This window comes from Lissotriton vulgaris, chromosome 6 (assembly GCF_964263255.1).
Source record: "Lissotriton vulgaris chromosome 6, aLisVul1.2, whole genome shotgun sequence".
Classification (NCBI taxonomy): Eukaryota; Metazoa; Chordata; class Amphibia; order Caudata; family Salamandridae; genus Lissotriton; species Lissotriton vulgaris.
The window spans coordinates 676,607,043-676,631,057 of record NC_141694.1 but is presented as its reverse complement, the minus strand read 5'-3'; positions in this window follow the sequence as shown (position 1 = coordinate 676,631,057).

The window sequence follows — 24,015 nt, the reverse complement described above, 5'->3', positions numbered from 1 at the left end:
GTCTAGGGTACTGAAACAGAACAGGGAAAGGAGGGGGGACTAAACTGATGAAAGGTGCTTCTCTGGGCTGAAAAATAGGTCTTTAGCTTCTTCCTGAAAAGAAGTTTGGATGTAATTACTTGAATTTCCTTGAGGAGGTTTAATCCATGCAGAGGGATCTAGGAAGCCAAATGAATGGCCTCCTGCTCTAACTTATTTGAATCACGGCACAGTGGTCTGCTTAGCTGCCGCCGATCTAAAATTTCTCATGGGAGATACTGGGGACCCTGGAGGGAGAGAGCATTACAACAGTAACAGATTGCTATGAAAATAACCCTATGCCTTATTGGAAGCCAATGTAGTTTCTGCAGTAGGGGTCTGACAGAGGCCTGACTTGGAAGTTTAAACAGAACATGTACTTCTTAGTTGCAGTCTATTTAACTGGTCCTGGGATGTCCCCGGATGCAAAACAGGTATTAATCTAGTCTGGACATGACCAATGCATGAACCACAGTCCTCTAGGAGACAATGTGGCACTTTCCTCAATGATCTCAATAAGCCAAAGCACATTCCAGCCAGGGCAATAAGTTGAGGTTCAAAGGAAAATGTGGCATCAAACTAGATGGCTACGTTCTTGACTTTGGCCTTGGAGATGTGTTAAGGGCCTAGGTCATCAGTTCACCAGTAATTAGACTGAATGTTAATACCCTTGCCTAAGACCACAACCTCTCCCTTGCAGCATTAAGTTTAAGACAGCCTAGATCAATCCACAAGGCTACTTCTGATAGACACTTAAGGAGGGAGGTCTCCTTGGTGCAGCTCTTTGGCAAGGTGATGACAATTTGTATGCCATCTGCATATGACACAAAAAAGAAACCATGGTGCTCCACAATCTCCATCAATGGGCACACATATATATTAAAGAGAGCTCAGCTGAGTGAAGAATCCTGAGAGACTCCCTGCTGAAGGGGTGAACTGTAGATGTAAGGGTTTTTGAAAGACCTGAGTACAATCCTAAAGTTTTAAAGACATTTTAAAGTTATGGTTCTAAAAAACAACTGTTGCTTTCAACATAACAACGGAATTAGGAGTGAGCTTTATTCATTTTAACAACTTTCTTTTTGTCTACTCAGCAGACAAAAATTGGTCTTGGCCCAGAGGGTTCCTTTTTTTGTTATAATTTAAGGATTCATAAAAATATCAGGTCTGCTCAATTCAGAACCTACGGATTTTACATAACTCAACCATTATGAGCTTGAAGCAGTGGTCCAATGATAGACAGTCGTTTATCAATCTATCAAGACATTTCTAGGTTGCGCAATTACTTGAGAAGGCTTTCTGGTGCTGTGCTTAACGGGCCCTATTACCCACCTAGACACCAAAATTACAGGGTGACTGTCCAGTGTGCAAGCAACTTCCTGTGGTCTATGATCCGCCTTAGAGAGTTTGGCAGGCTATTCCATGGGTGAGACACCTGTAGAGAGAAAGCTCTGTCAACAATCCAAGAGATTCTGAATTTCTGCTTCAAAAAAAGATTTGCTTCAGAGGAACTCAGATAATAGGTGGTGCAATAGCTATTAAACTTGTCCAGTAGATAAACAGGACCAACTTTATGGAAAGCCCTGTGAACAATACACAGAGTCTTGAAAAGAGTTTGTTGAGTAGCTTAATGAAAGAGGTGGCAAACTTGCGGCAGAAGGAGTGTGAGGCAGCGCGCTTGCTGCCTATCTGACCGGAGTGCCGCAGTCAGAGTCAGAGTGCGATATCGGGGTCCTGGCCCTGAGAAGATGATTCACTGCCAGCTGATCATCACCTCTCCACCACCCAACGGATGTATACTGGCACCTTATGCCACGGCCCGCATAACCAAAGAGGAGGCCATGATGGAGGGTTTGGAGAGGCTTAGCGAGGCTGGTGGTGAGGGGTGCAGAGAGGGCAGCTCTTAGAGGTGTGTGGAGTGCCATGGAAGCGGCTGGCTGTACTTGTGCCCGCTCAGGGCCAACATCCCAGGTTTGCTGGAAGCCAGTGGTCTTGCAATGGCTCCAGTTTGGGTGTTGTGGGGAGGCAGGGAGAAGGTGACAGTCAGTGTGACTTGCAAATGATTCTGCCTCATATAGTTTCAGATCCCACATTGCCTCTCCAGTCATTAGCTTACCTGCCCTTGGATCCTTAGCACCCCAGCCCCGAGCTCTGAGCCCAGGAGCTTTGTAGGTCGAGAAGGACTGAGAAGGAATATTCTATAGGACAAAGAGTACCTAGCATTTGGGATCTGAGACACAAAGTCTACAGGGGTCAATCAACAGTGCTGGTTTGATTCCATCATATATCTGGTGGCTGACACCTCTTGGTTTTATAAAGCGACTTGTTATTTCAAGTGGACAAGAGGTCTGAAAGCAGACAAGGTGACAGGTGTGATCATTCTGATCTCTGGGTAGCCTATTGAAAGTCCTGTTGAACCACTGTTAGATTATATTAACAGGGATGGTTGTGGCTTAATGGGAGCTCCTTTTGGATAAGCGACAAGCATTCCAAGTAAACCAAGTAATTCAAAAAATAATTAATAATCAGTGACTAAGTGATTAAGCTACAAAGTGGCTGTGAGATCAAGTAAGATTTGAGGGTCTGTCAACCCAGGCATGATACAAACCTGCTGAGTTAAAAACAAAAACAAAAATAAAGGCAACTACAAAGCTAATATCCAAGTGGAGCTATGGGCACTGGAGGTCCCAAGTGATGTTTTGCGCATGAATGGCCAAGTGACGCCATGCCTGCCATGAAGAAAGTCAAAATTACAAATTTTATGAATCCTGCAGTGAATAACAGTGTCCCCCGAGTCAATTTACAAAGTCGGACAGCATCAGCAAAAGACAGCAAGCAAGCCAGGATGTCTAACCAGCCTCTGATGAATAGCCCTGTTTTAGGAGGCATTAGGCTCCCTAGGTCCTTGTGTTGTGCCATTCAATTCCCTTACCTCCAAAATCATTGATTATCTCAGTGGGGAGTCGATGCCTCTAGTGGCACCACCTCACCCAGGAACTATCTTGGCCCAGCCCCACACCAGTATTGTCAACAACATCAATACTGTCAGCAACGGGGCGGCACTTAGTGAGGCCGTTGTTTTGGTGGGGTTGATGGGAATGGACCAGCAGACTCTCTTATTTTACAGAAAATTAAATCAATCTTTACTCCATTTGGGCCTCCTGAGCTGACCCTGAGTAGGGTTTTCAAGAGAGGAAACTTGGCGGATTATAATCTGGTGCTCCGCCCTATTAAGATGCCTCTTTTGAATGTACATCTTACACCTGACTGTCCTACACAAGATCCTGCCAAATTCAGCTCAGTGACAACATCATGAATACATCTCCTATACTTCCTGTGTCTCCATGGATAGGTGAGGAAAATTCCAATGCAGCGACAGAATGTAAAAGGTTGGGGTTACTTGAAAACACCAGCAGCTCTTGCAATGTTTATAGCCTATGCAATTTGGAAGTGATATCTTTTGCCCTTGATTTCCATTCCGATAAATTAGAGCTACAAATGGACCTGCTCAATGCCTTAGTAGTCCATGTTTTGGGAATAGACAACAAACTAAAAGTGTTAAATGATATGGTCCAGAGAGTTCAAAGAGATCCTGCCACCAGTTACCTCCAGATGCTCATTTACTCTTGATTTGCTTAAGTCTATCCCTTCCCTTACTGCAACTATTTGGATTAAGCCACAGGTAATTGACTTCAGTTTGATACCTTTGCATCAAACTCCATCAACAAGGAAGAGACAGTACAATATGTACATGTACAATAGGCCCAATATCCTTCCTCACCATCCTTGGTAAGCATGAATGCAATAAATGGACAATGTACACTAACACTGCAGCCTCATCCTATGATCTAACACCAGATATTGGTGCATTAAGTCATCCTCATGAGAAAGTGAGCCGCAGAGCTCCCCTCAACCTACAACCTGAAGGTCACTCTAAAAAAGTGAGAGAAAACAGTTGAGAAAAGCGAGAAAAAAACATGGTATCTAACTAGGCCATACCAAGGCCAATATGGGTATACCCTCACCTCATGTTGGAGCACACATCTTGTGGCAGTCCTTGGAATCCCGCCCACTGCTTCTGACAGAGGCCCCGCCTGCCGTCTCCTGCCAGCTGGTGGGGGCGGCGCATGAGGTCTTCAAAAGAAGGGGTCTGCATCGGAAACGCGCTTCGCGTTCCTGATCGGACCCCGCCAGGCGTCCTGTGAGGAGTGTTTTGTTCAGCTCGGTTGTGGCTTCCTTTTTGTTTTTCTCTTTGGGCATCTGATATTCTTATATACCTTATATACCTGTAAGAAATATTACCACGAGTATTACCACAAGTATTAGTTTCTTTGAAGGACCCAGCAGTATTTTTTTAGTTTCACATATTTTTGTATTCTGTTTTTTCCTCATCAGGGAAATTAGTTTTTTGTTATTTTCCTGGTTCAGGCAAACAAGAATGCATTTTTTTGGGTCTATTGATAATTGATGACGGTTTATGGAGCTTGATATATTTCCTTTACATCCTTGCTTTTGGTTAAACTCCTGCAGTGATTACGAATAATACATGTGCCTTTATCTTCTAGATGCCTTCTGTGAATCCTACGTCCTAGTGCTACATGTTTATGTATTTGATTACGACACATCCTTCCTTAGATATAAATGCAGAAATAGTAACAGCTATACTACTGCTTGCTAGTGGATAGTAAAGACTTACCCTTGTGTCTTCTCCTTAGAGTGTCCTTGTGACACATCATTGGATGAGTCAGTAGATACATCCCCTTCTCCCTTTCCTTGTTATTTCTCCCGTTCTTCACCACCTTCCCTCTTTTGCTATGACTGTGTTGGGCGAAGGAGGTGGGTGAGGGAAGATGGGATCTAGCATCTGTCCATTCCATTTCACTCCTGCAAAATACCCAGGTGAGCGCCACACCTCATGTACGAAATATCCTTTCATATGGCAAAACTATAGTGCCCAACAGAGAGTCAAAAAAAGTGTTTATATCTGCAACAGAAAAGTTGACTCATCCAACGCTCCCAATTTTCCATACTAATATTGCACCAAAGGTGGGGCAGTTGCATCTCAGGGCAGAATGACGCAATCAAAACAACCAAGAATTATTAACTAGCTTGCCTCCTGTCAGAGTAAACCACCCTCTCACATCATGCTGGTCCCAGAGAGCTTCCTTCGGAGAATCCACCGGAGGACATTTTGGTCTCTCTAAGGAAGAGTAACGATATTCCGACCAGCAAGAAATAAGTTCACCCCATAATCCAGAACCTAAGCACATGCATTGATGGTCAGAAACACAATAAAGCAATAGCTAGCCCAACATTCTCAAGCTCTGGAGAACTTCTGTTTCAGCATTCACATAAGGAGCTACAGCATAGCCATCGGCATATGGATTACATCAGCTATAGGACCCCCGATTCTGAAACTAGGGGGCTCAGCAAATTCCACCTAATATAACATTCGTAGGAGCCAAGATTGCAAGCAGACCTTTTCTGCAAACGTAGAACCTAGTGTTGCTACCCAGTTATACATCTAAGCGCAACCATGACATTTTCACTACAGGAGCCATACTCAAATTAATTGGCAACCTAAAGGGACTGGAACATAAAGCTTCCAACCATCTAGACTTTGTAAAATTTAAGCCCCATCCAGTGCACCAAGGTATGGAGACTACTGTGACCTGCTGGTCGTCCCAGGAAATTGCCAACCAAATCTGGGAACACAGAGACACGTTTTCTAATTGGGGCATAGAGGTTCCACTACAAGCCCACACTGGTTATCCCACCCCTAGCTTTGAGCCCCATGAACTCTATTCCACCTCATAGAAGCATTTTTAGGATTGCAGTTGGCTTGTTTCAGCAAGGGAGAGGCTATGAATGTCTGCAAGTCGCCAATGCTGACTTAAACCGGTCTCTTCGTCACATGAATATCGGTCCTCCTTTAACCCCCGTTAGATATTTGGAAGTTGGGCCAAGACGGGTGCTGTCTGCACATGAAATTTGCAGAAAAACATATGTTGTTCCAAGTTCTGTGCAGGGTGAAATGAGACCTGATCGACCCATGCGCTATGACTATCCAGCTATTTCTAAATCCACAATGGAGTCCATGAATATTGTTGCCTTCATATCTTGGTTGGCAGGGCATGACCCTCATGATGTCATAGAGGCTTTTTCCACCCTTTCCAGGCCATCAAGTCAGCACTTAGTAGGACCTCCACCTCATTAACAGAGTAGTGAAGGGGGTGGCTTGATAAAAAGTGCTCACGTACCCATAATTTGCCCATGCACACCCTTCGAAAAACCCACAGGTACTCGCAAGAAGTGGTGTAGTGTAGGAAAGAGTATCACATGGTTATTGAAACTAGGAAAAACTCTTAAAACTGTAGTGGGGCTGCTGAGGGTTGCATGTTGCTGCATTCATTTTGGAGATAGAGGCAGAGGATACATGGTTACAGCAGCAGTGATGTTTCCTCTTAAGCATAAAAGCTGTAGATTGAGCAGCTATACTTTTCAAAATCGAAAACATGAATTCCTTCACTGCTATGGGGAGTTTCCATTTATTTGTGTATGGTGAGTGACTTTTGCTTGGACATTGCATTTGGCTGCTACAATGTTAATTGAGTTTTTTTACAAGTGCTTGAGTTTATTTAATTCTTGAGAATTTGGGCCAAAATACTGTACAGTGTGTGTTGGGTGAACTGCAACTGTGCGCTTGAAATTGGGATTGTCTCATAAAGCATGGTTGTACAGGATAGCGATAGGTATGTGGGACAATACAAGGAGAAACAGTCAACATACACCACTTTGTCAAAAGGTTTCTATACTGCACAGAGTGGTTTGCTGAGTAAATATTGGGGATTTTGACACATCCTTTCAACAAGAGTAGAAGTCAATACCCTGCAGATCCAAGGGGGGAATGTTCAGTGGACAGGGACCCCAGGTTTTCTATGCCCTATAGATTCAGGGCCTGATTCACAGAACTAATTTAAGACAAAATCCTAAACTTACTACTTTTGGTATTCACAGAAGTTAGGATTTTGTCTTAAGTTTGTTTTAAGACAAACTTAAGACAGACTTAAGACAGACTTAAGTTAGGATTTTGTCTTAAGTCTGTCTTAAGACGAACTTAAGACAAAATCCTAACTTCTGTGAATACCAAAAGTAGTAAGTTTAGGATTTTGTCTTAAGTTAGTTCTGTGAATCAGGCCCAGAATCCGTACTTAACCAATGAGGACATACAAGGCAAAAATGCATCCTGGTTTTCTGTGTTCCCGTACAGAAGAAAAATGTCTTACCGGTTTGTGTTGTCTACAAAGCCACTAGCTACAAACAATCAGGTATGCAGTCTAAATATCAAGTTTTTTTTATCGAGTGGACATAATATCGAGTCAGGAATATCGAGTCTGCAATAATATCGAGGTATGTAATATCGATTTTTATAGTAAAAAAATATATCAAAGGTAGTAATATCAAGTTGGTAATATCGAGTTTGTAAAATATCGATTATGTTTGTAAGTAATTAATATCGAAAGTAAAAATATAGAGTGTCAGAATATCGAATGTAAAAATATAGAGTGTCAGAATATCGAATGTAAAAATATAGAGTGTTAGAATATCGAATGTAAAAATATAGAAAGTTAGAATATCGAAATTATTAATAGAGTGTAAGAATGTTTATAATAGTATTTTAGATTGTAAAATATGTTATTAAAGTTATAAAAAAATATATATTTTATAAAATTTTTAATAAATAATTTAAAAAAAATTATTTAAAAAAATGTATAATAAAATTTAGGAGCGGGATGTGGGTTTTTAGGGGAATAGAGTGGGTAGTGTTTTAAAACAGGTAATTTGTAATTTATTTTTATTTAAAAAAAATATATATATTTAAATTTAAATAAAAGTATAATAAAAATTAGGAGCGGGATGTGGGTTTTTAGGGGAATAGGGTGGGGAGTGTTTTAAAAGAGTGAATTAGAATTTTTTTTGTTAAAAAATAAAATTTACAAAAATATTTAAATAAAAGTATAATAATATTCAGGAGCGGGATGTGGGTTTTTAGGGGCATAGGGTGGGGAGTGTTTTAAAAAGTTGAAATTTGAATTTGAAAAAAAAAAATTAACAAAATTTCAATAAAAGTATAAGAAAATTTATGAGTAGGATGTGGGTATTTAGGGGAATAGGGTGGGGATTGGTTTTAAAAAGTGAAATAAAAAAAATGTAAGTATAAAGAAATGTAGGAGTGGTATGTGTGTCTTTGGGGAAATAAGTGGGGAGTGCATTACAAATGTTTTTTTTAAAAAATTAATAAAAATAATATATATCTATTTTGATTTTTTTTTAATTTGTAATAAAATTTAGGAGTGGGTTGTGGGTTTTTAAAGGGAATAGGGTGGGGATTGTTATAACAATTGACATTTGTGATATTTATTTTAAATTGTTATTAAAAAAAAAACATTTCGGGTTTTTAATGGGTTATCGTTGGATCTATTATGGAGAAGAATCGTTATGGATGTGTTTTTTTTATTTCAATTACATTACATTTCCATGGAGCGTTTTTTCTGTTTTTGTGAACCATTTTCGGGTTTTTAAGGGTTTTCGAGTGGATTGTGTTGGAGAACAAGTTTTTTGGATTTCGTGTTATTTTTGGATGATCTCGTTTGGATTGTTTGGGTGGATTAGTTCTAAGGAATTACTTATTTTGTTACAAAGGTTTCTCTTCAGCAACAAAGTGAGTAAGTATTTTTCAATTATTTTTTGGGTTGGATTGTCATTTTATTTTGATGTAATTTCATGGTATATGTTAGAAATTGTAAGAAAAATTGTTTTAAAAATATTTAAATAAATATATTAAATATATTCGAATAATTTTTTTACAGTTTCTAACATGTGTTTAATATGTATATTTTATGTTTACTATCTGAATAGTGTATGTATGTGAGTTATGTTTAAAGAATTGTTTTAGCTATGGTAGATAGGTATGGTAGGTCTCTGGTAGTTGGGTATACGGTTACTTGGCTTTGTAAGGTGTTGCACATTTTTTTCGCTTCTTTAGTTAGTTTAGGGCCTATTCGTGTTATAGATTGCTCCATTCGGAGTTCTTGGTAGCTTTGCTCCTTTTTTAATGCTTGAAGGAGTTTATGTAGGGTTAGGGAACCTCTGCCTGTACCTGCTTGGAAAGTATTGTGCCATCCTTCGACAGCTTTGTTTCTTTTAGCTTGTTTATTCAGTGTCCTTAGGTAGACGTTCCACCAGGGGATTTGGAATTTAGGCTGCCTTCTGTGTCCTGATCTGTGTAGTCTCCCTACCCATGTATCATCGAAATAATCTAAGAGAGGGCTTAGTTTTGTTTCATTATTTTTATAATAGGGGCTGTCTATTAGTAAGTTGTAATGTTCCGCTACGTCTGTAACTGGAACGTAGGCCAGTGCAATTAATTTTTTTACCTGGTAGGCAAAAGTACTGTCAGTGCAATATTGGGTGCTCAGGGAAGATTTTTGTATATGTTTCCATGTACATTTGTTAAAGTGGTAGTAGCAACCTGGATTACTGTGTGGGGGTAGGTCTTTAGAATTGTATTTATCATTGCTTTCTCAAAGTCAATGATCATTTTTTGGGGGAGGTAATTATTTGTTCGGTCTTTTACTTTATTTAGTACCTCAGTATAGGTTGTTTGTTGTTTGTTGGGTAGTAGGGCATATATGAAGGGGATATTGCAGTTTTGATAGTGTCCATGGATGGTGTATAATTGGTAGAATGGTTTTGGGCCGAATGAGAATGTGCCGTCCATCATCCATGTTTCACATTGGTGTAATTTCACCATATTGTCTGCTGTAGCAAACATTATAATTCTTTTTTCTTTACACGCATTGTCATATGTGATGAAAGGTTTGTTATTATGGCTTATTGTTAGTTCAGGGGGAATTTGGATTCGCTCAAATGTTTTTGGAGCAGGTGGTGTAGCTGTAGTTGTTCTTTTTTGCCTAGCTATTGTCCTTTTCAGAGAATCGATAGAAGGGAGTTTGCTAGCAGCATGTTGAGGGAGAGTTCTTAGATGGTCTTTAAGAATAGTTGTTGAAAGGCGGTCTGTGTTAGTGCTTGCTTCTTTTAGTGAGTCAAGCATTTGTCTAATTTCTATTTCTGTCACGTTGGGAGGGTGGTTATGTTCAGTTGTGTTAGTTACAGTTGTTTCATGAGTTATAGGGCGATCATAACATTTATTACTGTAATATTTGCTGCATTTCCAAAACAATTTCAATTGATGTTGTTTTTCTTGGGTATATGTATAGCCCATATAACAAAGAAGCATTTTGCCTTTCTGTGAAGTTACACATTTAGCCTCTTTTGTCATTGTTCTGGTTTTTTTCTACAGTAAATAAATGTTACAAAGAGAAATTTAGATTTGTTTTATTTTTATAATTACATTCATCACAGTTTCACAGTATATTTACCAGTTTTTCAGTTGTTTGGAGAGCTGTGCTTTGTTTTTTGATGGTTTTCTTCTCTGTTTCTTTTGTTGATGGCTCTGTTGGTAAAAGTAAAATCATTTATTGTATATGTTTTGTTTACAATTATTGGATTCCTTTTCATTTGGAAGTTTTATTTCTAAGTTTCGTTTTATAGGTTGTCTCTGTTATTTTAGTTTGTATACTTACTTTGTTTTTAGATTTGATAGGTTTGTAAAGGTTGGCCTTTTTTTCTTTAAATGTGGTATATCTGAAAATAATGGTAAAAGTGAAAGAAAATGATTAGTTTATTGTTTACTTTATTATTTGTAGCTTGTAGGGCTAAGCCTAGTACTTAATGTTAGGTACTTACTTTTGTTTTCGTTATCCTTTGTTTGATGGTAGCAGCATTCTGTTCTTGTGAAAATTTGGCAGAGTTACCCCTTCTTCACGTTTTGTAGCACCAAGTGGTATCTAATTGTGTTTTCTTTCTTTATATAGTGTTTGAATTATGTTTTGTTTATTTGATTGGTCAATGTAATTGTTTGGTGTTTTTTATTGGTTGTTAGAGATAGTTTAAATTTTTTTGATGGTTATGTGATTCGTTTTGTAGATGATCGGTAATGGTTTTATCTTGTGATGTATTTATTTTTCATTCTTTTTATTTAATAATATTTTGTAATTTAGGCTGTACAATGTTTTTATGAATATGTTATGTGAACTTATTGTATTGTAAAAATGTTTTATATGTTATAAATGTTGTTCTTTATTTATTGTTTGTTTGTAGTATGTTATATTTTATATAAGTATGCTGATTTATGTTACGATTTACTGTGTTTTTTATCGGATATATTCATTTATTTATTATGTATAGTGAAGTCGATAATTTGATTTAGCGATATTTTAGTGGCCTATATTTTAGTTTTCGATATTTTCTGATTTTGTCTTTATGTGTGTTGAAAGTCGATATATTTTCTTTGCGATATTTTTTCGGGTCGATAATGTTGTTTTCAATGTTTTTTATTTGCGATATTGTTTAGTCGATATTTGTGTATTTTTATGTTTAAGTATTAGGAGTCGATATTTTTGTATTCGATATAATTACGTTGATAACTTTTGTACTCGATATTCGGTCTGTCGATATTGTTTCAGTGATCCAACAATCAGACCTGAATGATCATAGGTTCATAATTTACTCAACCCTGCCACATAATTTGGCCCTTCCCTACTGCATAATTAGAGTGGCCCGATAATAGACTATTAAAACACATACAGTGTTTTTTCGATCCCTGATATTGTGAACTCACCTATTGGAAGGTCCTTTATTAGGGGACACTGAAGAAAATGGAAGACTGCTTTTGCCTACGATCACACAATTTGGTTACACCGGGAAACTGGAATGAAACCCAGTTTTTTTAGTCCTATTTTGTAAAGCTCAGTCACTAAATGAACTATTTGTTTCTACTTTTTACCCTTAATGTTAATGCTATCTTTTTAACTCTTTATGCACAATTTCCACATTGCTTTTCAAGCACTTAAGAGAAAGGTGTGCTGTCTCCTACCATCTTGCTAATGCATATGTCCCAGTTTACATTGAAATGTAACAGTTTTGTCCCACATTTTCAGCATTAATGTTAACTTGGTCGCTACCATTGTTTTACAATGCCTGCGGTATTTACTTTGATACACAGCACAGGTGTGGCATAGGCCCTAGTGCAAGGAAGAAAATAGGTCCCTTTGGGCTGTTTCAACTGTGAAATAGAGAAATAATCAGCATTCAGTGGTCCCCAATGTCACTGCAGGTGCTACACAATTGAAAGATATGCATGGACACAGCACTAATTGTAGCATTTTCTTTTAGAGGCACAACTGCTGGTTTTATCTAATGTGCATGAGCTGATGCTATTACCAGGGGTGTAGCAATCATTGATACAGCAGATGAAGTGGCACTGGGCCCCATTGAACCATGCAAATGGGTGTGTTTTTATATCCCAACGGCAGTCAAAGGGGCCCTTTCCTGCTTTTAAGTATTATTTGATCAGGTATTACCTAAGAGGATTAGTGTTTCCAAAAATTATGTATTTATATTTTGTATGCAATATATGACTGTTGTACGGTACATGTTGTGAACTGAGTCCCTCTGGTGTCTTTTTGAGTAGAAACTGTAGATGTGTGAATATGATGGGATGCGATTTAGGGCCCTGCGGTTTAGGGCAAAATGCAGTCCCTATTACTCACAATACCTGTCGGTGGGTCCTAAAGGTGTTAAGATTTCATGAACCTTCAATTTCTGACTTTTCTACAGCCCTCTTATCAATGGTCATATATATATGCACATGGTAAGTGAGAGAAAATGTGTGGGGGTGTTGTACAACTTTCAAAATAGGAGAGCACCAAAGGGAAACAAAATGCTGTGCTTTTAAGCAGGTGGGTGGATGGGAGGGTGTTGAAATAGATGAGATGAAAGTAAATACGTACAGTAGAGAGTGAAAAGACTATGCTTAAGAGGGAAGAGACGACGTGAGATATGATTATTGAGGATTTCAGAAAGATGTGGTGTGAAAAAGTGTATAAGTGTCTTACAGATTGAATGACTGCAGACAAAATTGGTATGCAGACATTTTCAGTGCACATTATCACAACAAAATCTTTGCTACTCATTCATTTGAGAGAGAGAAAATGCATTTTCAAAACCAATAGGTCTGGCTTGTTTTAGGTAAAAGTCTATTGTTGTTTTATGCCTGAATATAGAAACAGAAAACTCCCAAAGACACCCAAATACTGTTTTGTGGCAGTGTTAAGCATATCATGCTGGTTCACATCTTTTCAGCCATGCCTCTTGGAAAGGATGATTGGTTAATCTTCTTCAGCCATGCCCCTTTAAGTGATCTCTCACCTATTTCAGTACACTTAAAGTACCGATACATATGCATAATAATCTAAGGACTTCACCTGAACTGGCACTTCAAGGAATGGAACCTGCATGTTGTCTGTAGTCTTCTCAAAAGGTCACCATGAAAATGCGTACACGGCTACTCAACTTTTCTAAACATGCATGCACGGCCAGGGGGACAGGTTCAAACACTCCTTCTATATACTGATGGTGGGAAAGTATATTTGTGGCATACCACATACTCTATTATTATGATATTGTCTCAGGAACCTCGTGTGATTTCAGTCTCAGGTTTCCAGAGTGATGCTTTTGTCTGAAGAACGGTTCTTGCAGTTACAATCTGATGCTACAGTGTAATGTCACAGCTAGGTCACAGCTTGGTGGCAGGCTTTAGGGTTGTTTCAGTCTGCTACCCATTTCTTATTGTGTTAACGTCTGTCAGTGAGTACACAGAGGTGTGCAGTTTCTATCAAAGGCAAAAAGGAAGAAAATGTTTAGGTCGGAAGTGTCTGGTGGATCAAGATTGGGGATCTGATCCATCAGGAAGCAAGAGCCCTCACACACCCCAAGGGGTGTCCTGCTTCATCATAGGGCAGCTTCTCCTTAGGCCAGCGCTGCAATGCCCAATGAGCCCAGCAGAGGGACTCTTTGCTGGAGTTCTTTAAAGCTGCTGTTTTGAAGTGTGAAGTGACTAGAGTGGTGTTCTGTGAGTCTAAAAAATATCTTGAGGAAACCACCGGACAGTTATTTAGTGTATGGATCCCTCGTTTATATTAAAAACAGGTATAGGCCAAAAACTGGATGTAATGATCCAAATCAGCTCTAAATACAGGTGAAGGTCAACATGTTTTTTGCCGTTTATGTGTAATAGAGATGATTGCGGGTATTCGTCAGGATCGTGAAGGTGATAATTAAACCACTCTAGGGTGGGACGGTCAGAAGTATCTATGTTTCCTAAAGTTGTCCCTTACCCCAGCTTATTAACTGTATATAGTATACCTTGAAATGCTCAATATTTGTACAAACCTAGAGCCCTAAAAAGAGCGCTTATTGATGACAACCTTGCTCTGGATAGTGGCCTTGAAATTTCTTGGCTGAAGGCAGTCACGGACACGACATTAGTCCTGTTCATACCTGATTTATTTGAAAATCCCACAGTTTTATCCTCCATGATAAAAAGGACATTGAGGGACTCACTGTATGGAACAGATGGGCGAGGCAAAGTAGAAACATTTGTGGCTTTTTATATTTTGTTAGCTCCTGCTGATGATCCCCAACCATTACTGGTACTTAATGCCCAGTCCCACAACAACTTTGTTCATTTAAACTTTAGACTAAACCTGTTTCATGTTGCCATTCTTCATTGCAAAAATGGGGAGCATATTTTTGTTCCATGCTCTTGTGACCAGCTATCCGCACAAAGCACTTTACATTTGAAGTTCCTATGTAGGTTTTACTCTAAACTTAGGTCTTGCACAATTAAACCGTTTCTAAACAAATTCTCTATTAAACACTGCAAAAAGGCACTCGTCTTTCTGCAATGCCTAGCAACCAATGAAATGATAGCAACTGACTATACTTACCTTAGACTTGTATTGAAGACCAGAAAGACCCTCAAGCTTGATCTCATTATGGAAAAGAACCACATTGCAGGACCCTTTTCTAGGAGGCTTAAAGGTTATATATTATCAATTAGCAGATAGGTCATCGAGAGTTTGGCTAAGGAGCAGTTGAACTTTGAACCTGAATTTGCAATTTGGAATTTTACTGTTTACTGTCCTGTCACTCTTGATACCTCGAGCCCATAATGTTTTCACTGCCTCTTTTTTAATGGTATTTACTTTTGTTTGCATTCCATTAAAACCTTGTTTTCTATTGCACAGCACTATTAGCACGTTTACCTCTTTTCTGCTTCTGAATTAATCTCCCGTATGAGTTATTTGTTCTTATTAGGTGGCAACTTGGAGAATTTTTTATTTTTGTGTTCTGGGGGTTTGGAGGGTAAGTTTATTTATTTGAAAAGTTTTATAAAGCGTGAACATGACCCGAATCGGGTATCAGAGCGCTGTATATCAGAAAAGAGAGGGTACGGTTAGTCACTAAGCAAATAAACATCCTAAACTTTTGTAAGGAAACCGACTCAATACAATAAGAGTGAAAACAAAAACGAGGAAACATGTAGCAAGATCATAAGTTGCATCCTGCTAGTGTCTCAAACAACGGAGATAGCCATGATTTCTCTAGGGTATAAAAAGATTACTTATATTGACTTTGGGAGGATTGTTCCAGCTGGTTATTCAAGAGAAGACCTTTGAATTGTATTTTGGAAGAGTTTGAACGGATATCAGGAGGAAGAGCGTTCCAAATTCTTGGTGCCAAATCCAAAAAGGCGTGGTTGTATGTTCTTTTCTTTTTGAATTTGTGCGGTTTCAGCAGAAGTGTGCTGGAACTTCTTAGGGAGTTAGACATACCAGCGATTTCGAGCTTATTTGCCAAGTAACTGGGAGTATTATGGTGAAGCACTCAGTGCGTCAGGCAAGCAATCTTGAACCTAATACGATCATCGAGCGATAGCCACTTAAGCTGAATTTAGTCAGGAGGGGTATGTGAGCATGTTTACGTGAGCCCGTGATCAGTCTGGCAACAGAGTTCAGAGTGGCCATTAGGGGGGTCAGACTAGCTTTGGGCAGCCCAGCCAAGGTCACAATTCCACAAGCTCACAAGATATCACTAGTGACTGAACTGCAAGTTGCAGGTCCACCGGAGGTAGGAACGGCTTGATTGTTCCAAGTGTCTTGAGATGGTTGTTGGGTCCCCTGGTTGCTGCGCTGATATGAACTTGCATATTGAGGTCTTTATCTTTTGTGATGCCTAAGGAGCTAGTGGAATACACCACATGAGGATTGCAATTGAGGGACGTAAGATGTTTGAGCTAGACTTGAATGTGTATGGAGGGGGTGGGCAGGGTAATCAGGAAGAATTCAGTCTTAAGAGTATCAAGCAGAAGGTGATTGTAAGTTATCCATTGTTGAGTGTTCAGAAGAACACAGTTCAGCGTTTTGATGTCTTCCAGAGAGGCCACTTTCATATAGAGTTGCGTATCATCAGCGTACATGTGGTATTGTATGTTTGAACATTTCAGGATTTCAGTAACAGGTTCCATGAACAAGTTCAAGAGTGCTGGAGAGAGTGCGGAACCTTGGGGCACTCCAATTGAAACTGGTGTACTCTTAGCAAGGGAACAATACACTTTTATTCTTTGCGTTCTGTTCTGTAGGAATTCATTAAAACAATTTAAGACTATGCCTGCTAACCCCATCTTTTTTCCAGAATACCAATCAGGTTTTCATGTTTGACTGTGTCAAACGCTGAGAGTAGATCAAGAAGGATAAGTAGACATGGCACATTTCGGTCAAGTAGACTCAAGACGTCATCAACAATGTGGGTTAGGGCTGTTTCAGTACTATGTTGTGCTCTAAAACCAGATTGGTATTGGTCAAGCAGCTGAAACTCTTCGATGTGATTGCAAAGTTGTAGGTGTACGCATTTCTCAAGAAGTTTAGCTAGAGTCATGATGTTGGAAATTGGGTGGAAATTGTTGGGATCAGAAAGGTCCATATTGGGCTATTTTGGAATGGGAGTGACTTGACCTATCTTTTGGTAATCAGGAATACCACTCTGTATGAGCGTTTCATGGATGATCATGGACCAGAGAGGGAGGATGGCTGATCTACAGTCTTTGAAGAGTTTAGCCGGCAAAGGATCATTGAAATGGTTAGAGGGTTTTAGTGACATTATGATTCTTTGAAGCTCGGCATAATCAGGCAGTGTGAAATTATTCCATGATGCATTATTTTTTGGAGTAAGGCCTATTATACTTTAGGACAGAGCATCCTCAGAGGTTAGGCAGGTCGCTGTAATGGATGATGCTACAAAAAACAGTGGTCCCTACTCGTGGACACAATGGTATACTGAGCTAATATTCACACACCTGATAAGTGTTATGTCTTTTGTCCAGCCTGACAAGGAATTTATTTAACAATTTTCTTAATAAAACTGAATAAACACATTAATAACAAGTGGGCACAGCCGTGACCCACAACATTCAGACAAAACAACGAACAGAATGGTAAAAGGAGCAAAGCAAAAATATGTCAGTGTACTTGTAGTCAGTGTTACAGACAGAGATTGTTATAACCACACCATTGCATTTCACAATATTTTAAATGTCATATTGCATAAGGGTTTTTTTTGGTTGACGACGTTTTGATGCCTAAGTTAAATGAGGGGCATCATCATCAGGACAAAAATATAGTCATTGTTGTCTTTAAATATTACACTGCCTTTTAACGCAATTGCGTATTACAACAGGCAAATCATCGGATCAGCAGATACCATGAACATAGGAGGAATCGGTACTGCCTTGTCCAGCGTGGAGAGTCGTCTGGGGTTCTGGTCCAGAACCCCACCATCCGCCACCGCGCCACCGACTTCTGCATACTGAGCTATTATGCTCCCGATCCAGACGACTTTCCACGCTGGACAAGGCAGTACCGATTCCTCCTATGTTCATGGTATCTGCTGATCCGATGATTTGCCTGTTGTAATACGCAATTGCGTTAAAAGGCAGTGTAATATTTAAAGAAAATAATGACTATATTTTTGTCCTGATGATGATGCCCCTCATTTAACTTACTTGTTTATGAAGGCAGGACGCACACCATTTCCCACCAAATTTAATCCATTGTTTTCATTCATTTTTCCATTGCGTGCGTGCAACTTCACTATGGTGCCATACCCAATGGCACTAAGGAACTAACATCAACAGAGGTGGGACTGCATCCAGTCCCCAGTGAATGCACAGCATAATGCCACTTTCGGCCAATATTTTATTCATCATTTAATTCTTCTCATTTTTAAAGGAAGATTGGAGAGCACTACGAGGGAAGTGGTGTGTTTTTAACAATGAACAGCAGTGACCCCCGAAGAAGGGCATGCAGCTGGAAATGCATTGGGTGATTTTATTGGAATACACGCTGCTTTGTATGAATTCACATATCCATCATGTTCTTGGAAAAAGTCCGCAGTGACACCATGGAACAGTAGAAACTTGAATATAACGTGTACACGCAGCGTGTGGTCCCGCTTTATAAAACTTCTAAAAATTTATAATTATGGTTCTAAGGATGATGATGACATGGATAAAAATGACAAGAATTAAATGATGTATAAAATATTGGCCGAAAGTGGCATTATGCTGTGCATTCACTGGGGGCTGGATGCAGTCCCACCTCTGTTGACCTCATTTAACTTAGGCATCGAAACGTCGTCGACCAAAAAAAACCCTTATCCAAAATGACATTTAAAATATTGTGAAATGCAATTGTGTGGTTATAATAATCTCTGTCTGTAACACTGACTACAAGTACACAGACATATTTTTGCTTTGCTCCTTTTACCATTCTGTTCGTTGTTTTGTCTGAATGTTGTGGGTCACGGCTGTGCCCACTTGTTATTAATGTGTTCATTCAGTTTTATTTAGAAAATTGTTAAATAAATTCCTTGTCCGGCTGGACAAAAGACATAACACTTATCAGGTGTGTGATTATTAGCTCAGTATACCATTGTGTCCACGAGTAGGGACCACTGTTTTTTGTAGCATGATATTGCCCAAGGTCCCTATGGCATACCTTTTGGGTTCCCTTGTCTTTCCTAAACACTCTGTAATGGATGAAGCCTGTTATGTGATGCATGTTGGAGTTCTCATTCGATCTTTCTAGAATTTTCGACAAAATGTGTGGAGAAGACCTCTTCACTAGGGAGAGATATCTTGGGAGCAGATTGAAGGTCGGTTGGTCGGTTGGATGGTTAGCTTGTTGTTTTATGATTTTGAAAAGTTGTTTAGGTCTGTTTGTAGAATTGTGTAGTTGATATCTAAAGTATCTGGCTTTAGAGCTGCGGATATGTTATTGTAAGAACTTCTTTCTCGCCTCAGCTGATTGAGGTTGGTAATTGATGGAGAGTTTATCCATAATCTTTCCGCAAGTCTTAGTTTGCGATGCCCCTAATTGAGGGAGCCACAGAACCACGGTTTGGACTGTTTGACCTGCATCTTCTTGCATTGCTTCGGAGCAACCATGTAGAATATAATGGTCATGGTCTGTATATAGTGTTCAGTGAGATCGTCTAAGTTGGTCATGTTAGTGGTTGGAGGGAGTAGGTTGTTGCTAATAGAGGTTAGGTCCATTGCTTGAATGTCATTTAGATTCCTAGACCACTTTATTCTTGTGCTGTTGTCCTTGTCTAGACATTACCTTTTTGAGAATGCGAAAGGAGATTATGTAACAATCTGACCAGTCACACGGTGAGATACTTTTCAGTTGTATCAGGTTATCCTTGACTATGAATAAATCGAGGATGTAACCCTTGTTGTGTGTGGGTTCATTGCAAGCCTGGGTGAGATTAAGGTCTGCGAGGAAAGACTTGAAGGTACACAGTGAGGGAATCCGTTGTATCTTTCCAGTTCAGATTGAAATGACTAAGGAATATATAGTTAACGGGTAGGTCCGAGTTAGAAGCTATGATTTCCATAATTTGTTTGATGACGATAAGATTGTCTCTAGGAGGATGATAGATCGTGTGAAGCAAACAAGCAATCTTGTTGTTGTTCTAAATTTCAACACTCAGGTGTTCGTGAGAGGACATCAGCACCATTTGTGAGAGTCTCAGTTTGAGACTGGAGCGATAAATGTATGCAATACCGCCACTAATTTTAACAGGTCTATCCAGTCTGATGATGTCATATTTGGGGGGCACTAAGATGTTCACAATTGGCCAGGAGGAGTCGTTGAGCTATGTTTCCATTAATATTGTGATGTCTAAGTCATGAGTAAGAATATGGTCGACAATATCAACAGCGTGTTTGAATGCTGACCTGCAATTAAGTATCATTGATTTGATGTGTGATTTAGTTTCAACCATTTCTATGTGTGATATGGGTACATGGAATAGGTCGTTCTTGTTCATGACTCTGTGCTTGACAGTGGTTTCTCTGAACAGGTTGGAAGGTATAGGTTGATTATTGTGTGCAGAGGGTTGATAGACACTGCTAGGGCCATTGTATGATAGAATGAGGGAGAGGATGACATCCTCAGACAGATGGTTTGTGGCCTTATGGGGTCTAGAGTGATGATTCTGATAGGGTTTAGTTTTCCCAAGAGAAAAGAACTTGCCTGCAGCAGGAGTGCTGGAAAAATTAGTCTCCAGGATTGATTTAGTCATCAAAACCTTTTGCATGTTCACTGAGAGGAGTAAAAGGTTCTGCAGGCTATCTTTAACTAGTTGGAGATCCTGCTTGAGGTCAGCCAGCTTATCTTCTACGTTGGTCTGACTGGAGGTGGAAAGTAGAAGCGGCTCCTCATTGACAGTGGTGAAGGGGTGGAGTTGGGAGACTCCATGGGCGGGGAGGCATGCAGAAACACAACCGTGCCATTGAGGGCTTAGGGAAGGTGTACTGGGGAGGTGCCTGAGTGATGGGTAGGAAGATTTAAGCTGTTAGCTGGCATTGTCTGATAGCTGGATTGAGAGGAAGTGAACATTGGGGGTAATGGGGTGGGATGCAAACTACGTGGGGGCGAGGCAGCGGTTGTTCGAACTGCAGTATCCCCTATTATTCGATGTACCAACTTTAGTCTGAGCCTGTATGTGATTCAGACTCATTGAAGGATCTTCATCATTGTTAAGTTCATAGTTTTCATGGGGTTGTGTGATCGAGGTCTGATGAGTTGGGGGAGCGACAATTACTGCAGTATAGTTGTACGATGTGACAGGCTGCATCATATCTGTGGGATGACTTTGATTCGGTGGACTAACCTTTTCACTATTATCCAGGGTATTTAAAATTTTCTTAAAGACATTGTCAGACTGAGTGATGGTTCTGTCAGTTACTTGAATGAGGATGATTCCATTGTTATAAAAAGATATGGTAAGCTCTGCATTGAGGTCCGGTGAAGGTATTAACAGAACCCGTAAACCATGAAGAGTTTTCTTCATGGATTTAGAACGAAACATGGATGTTAAGAAATTTCTCCATTGTGCTCTTATGTTGCCGAAGAGCTTGAGGTCATTAATCACCATCCACTTAGACTCACAGAAATAGGTGTCCGATACTAGTGTTTCAGGGTACCTTTTGAGTAGAGTATGTTTGAAACTATTTGCAGCTTTCTTAGAGAGGTTTGGAGGGTAGATGATTTTAGAAGTGTTCCGTCCTACTTGCAATAACAGGTTAGCCCTAGCGTAAGCATTAGTTAGTGCCATGGTTGGGAAGTGCACAGCGCGGTTGCTGGAGTGCAGATCAGGATATAGACATCTTCATGAGGGAAGAACCAAGTTATCGACTCCTATCTGTCATTATGATTCAAGAGAAAAGAAAAAGTACCTTGAATCAGGGTTTAGGCCAATGTGCCTCAGGTTGAGGAGCTATTGGTCTTTGAAATCAAACTTGCACTCTTTGTAATCCATTGTCGATTGTGCAGCCAAACCAAATTTCAAGAACTCCTAAAGTATTTATTGCCTTTTTCGAGTATTATTGTTTACTGCATCCTCTTACACCCTTGCCAGTAATTGCGTAGAACTCTTAGTACCTTAGTCATTTTATGCTCCTGATTCAGGCAATCTCGTCAGATTTCTGTTCTCATTAAGGTGGCAATTGTTGAGCAGTTTTTGAACTTTCGCTCTAGGGGCCAAGGTTTCCCAAGGGTCCAAATGTCTGACGACATTAGTCCCTGCCCGAACGAAAATCCTGCTATGCACTTCTAACAAGTTTCAGTGATTTCCTATTGCACAGAATTATATATAGAGGGTTTTCATCCTAGCAGCCCCTGTGCTGATTGAAGGCTTTTTGCGGAGCCGTACTTTTTTACCTTTGTTTCAATAGGGGTACATCTAAGAGAGGTTTCTGTTCCCCTTTTTTGGTTAGGTAATTAGTACACAGTGTTTTGTATGTACATGTGGTCTGTGAATTCGAACTTGTCCTCTGTGATCAAGCAAAATCGTCTCTCTTGAACATACATTGTGCTGATTTTGGGAGTGGTTCCACATTATATTGCATTATTTGTCTTAATTTTAACTGCATTTGATTTTTTACCATGATATGTGGGCATTGAATTGCATTTTATTGTTATTTTAGGTTCAAATATGTAGCCTGAATAAAGTTCCTTTGAATCATAGATTGCCTTGAAAATAACCCTTTTCAGCACAGGAAGCCAATGCAAGTTTTTTTTAAGCAGAGGTGGCAGGGAAAGAGCGTGGAAGTGAAAGGGCCAGGCACACTGAAGCATTTTGAAAACTTGAGACATCCTTGATCAAATAGTGAGGAGAACTAAGGAACAGGGAGCCCTATTATCAAGGAAGGGCGATACATTATTGCCACTTTTATCGGCAGGAAACTGCCGCTAAAGCAGTGATAATGGCTTAATAATATGCCCTACAGCGATAATGGGCTTGATAATATGCCCTTGTGAATTCCCATAGAAGCCCAGGTTCTGGTGTTAACCTGGGCTTCTATGGGAATTCACAAGGACATATTATCAAGCCCATTATCGCATCTTTAGCAGCAGTTTCCTGCTGATAAAAGAGGTGATAATGTATCGCCCTTTCTTGAAAATATGGCCCAAAGATTTCCCATAGTCTAACCAACATAGAATTGTAATTTTGAGGATCAGCGGGCTGTGTTTAGCAATAATGAGAGGTTATACCTTCCGCAGCACTTTGAGAAATGAAAAGCAGGTGGATGGCAGCTTATTTTCATGGGAGGTCAAGGATAAATCACTGTCAAAAATAACCTCAAGTTCCTGGCCGCCGGTGATCACACTAAGGGCAAATCAGATTGAGAAGGCCAGAAATCTGACGGCAGAGCAGGAGGGGTTTTATTGACGGTGCTGCAAAGGATCTCAGTTTTATCTTCAATAAGCAGGAGGGAATTCAAGGTTAGCAATTTATTAATTTTGCTCATGCAGTGATGGAAGTTGCCGTATGGAGCAAGAGCTGTCAAATCCACTGATATTACAAGTTGGATGCTGTTTGAATAATTTATGAAGACCACCCCCAGATTGCCAAGTAGGGGAGATTGTGGCCTCACTAAAATATGAAATAGAGTGGTACTCATGTCTGAGCCTTGGTGCATACCATGTGTGAACAGTGAAACTTGGAATGTGAATCACCTGAGCTCTATTGTCAAGATAGAACGCCCACCACCTCAAAGCTGTTCCCTTTATCCCAATATCGGCCAGTCGGGAGATCAATGTCTAATGAGAGACCATGTCAAAAACATCTGATGGATCTGATTATGCAAGAGCCACAAAGTTCACTTTATCAACTGCACTCCTCAGGTCACCTAGGACAGAATCTGATGCAGCTTTGGTTCCAGACTATGGACTTTGGATCAGTGCACCAGCGAAAACCATAGGGTCCAACAATTGATAACTCTCAAGATAACCAAAGCATTGAATTTACCTGCTTTCCCGGGTATTGACATTGAAACTGGAGCATTGAAATAGGTCAAGAATTCCTAAAGATTGTATGATCAGCTGAAGGCTTTTTAAGAAGTAGCACTGCCCAGGATTCTTTCAAAGTATTACAAAGAGACTGTAAAACTTCTGACAAAGTTAC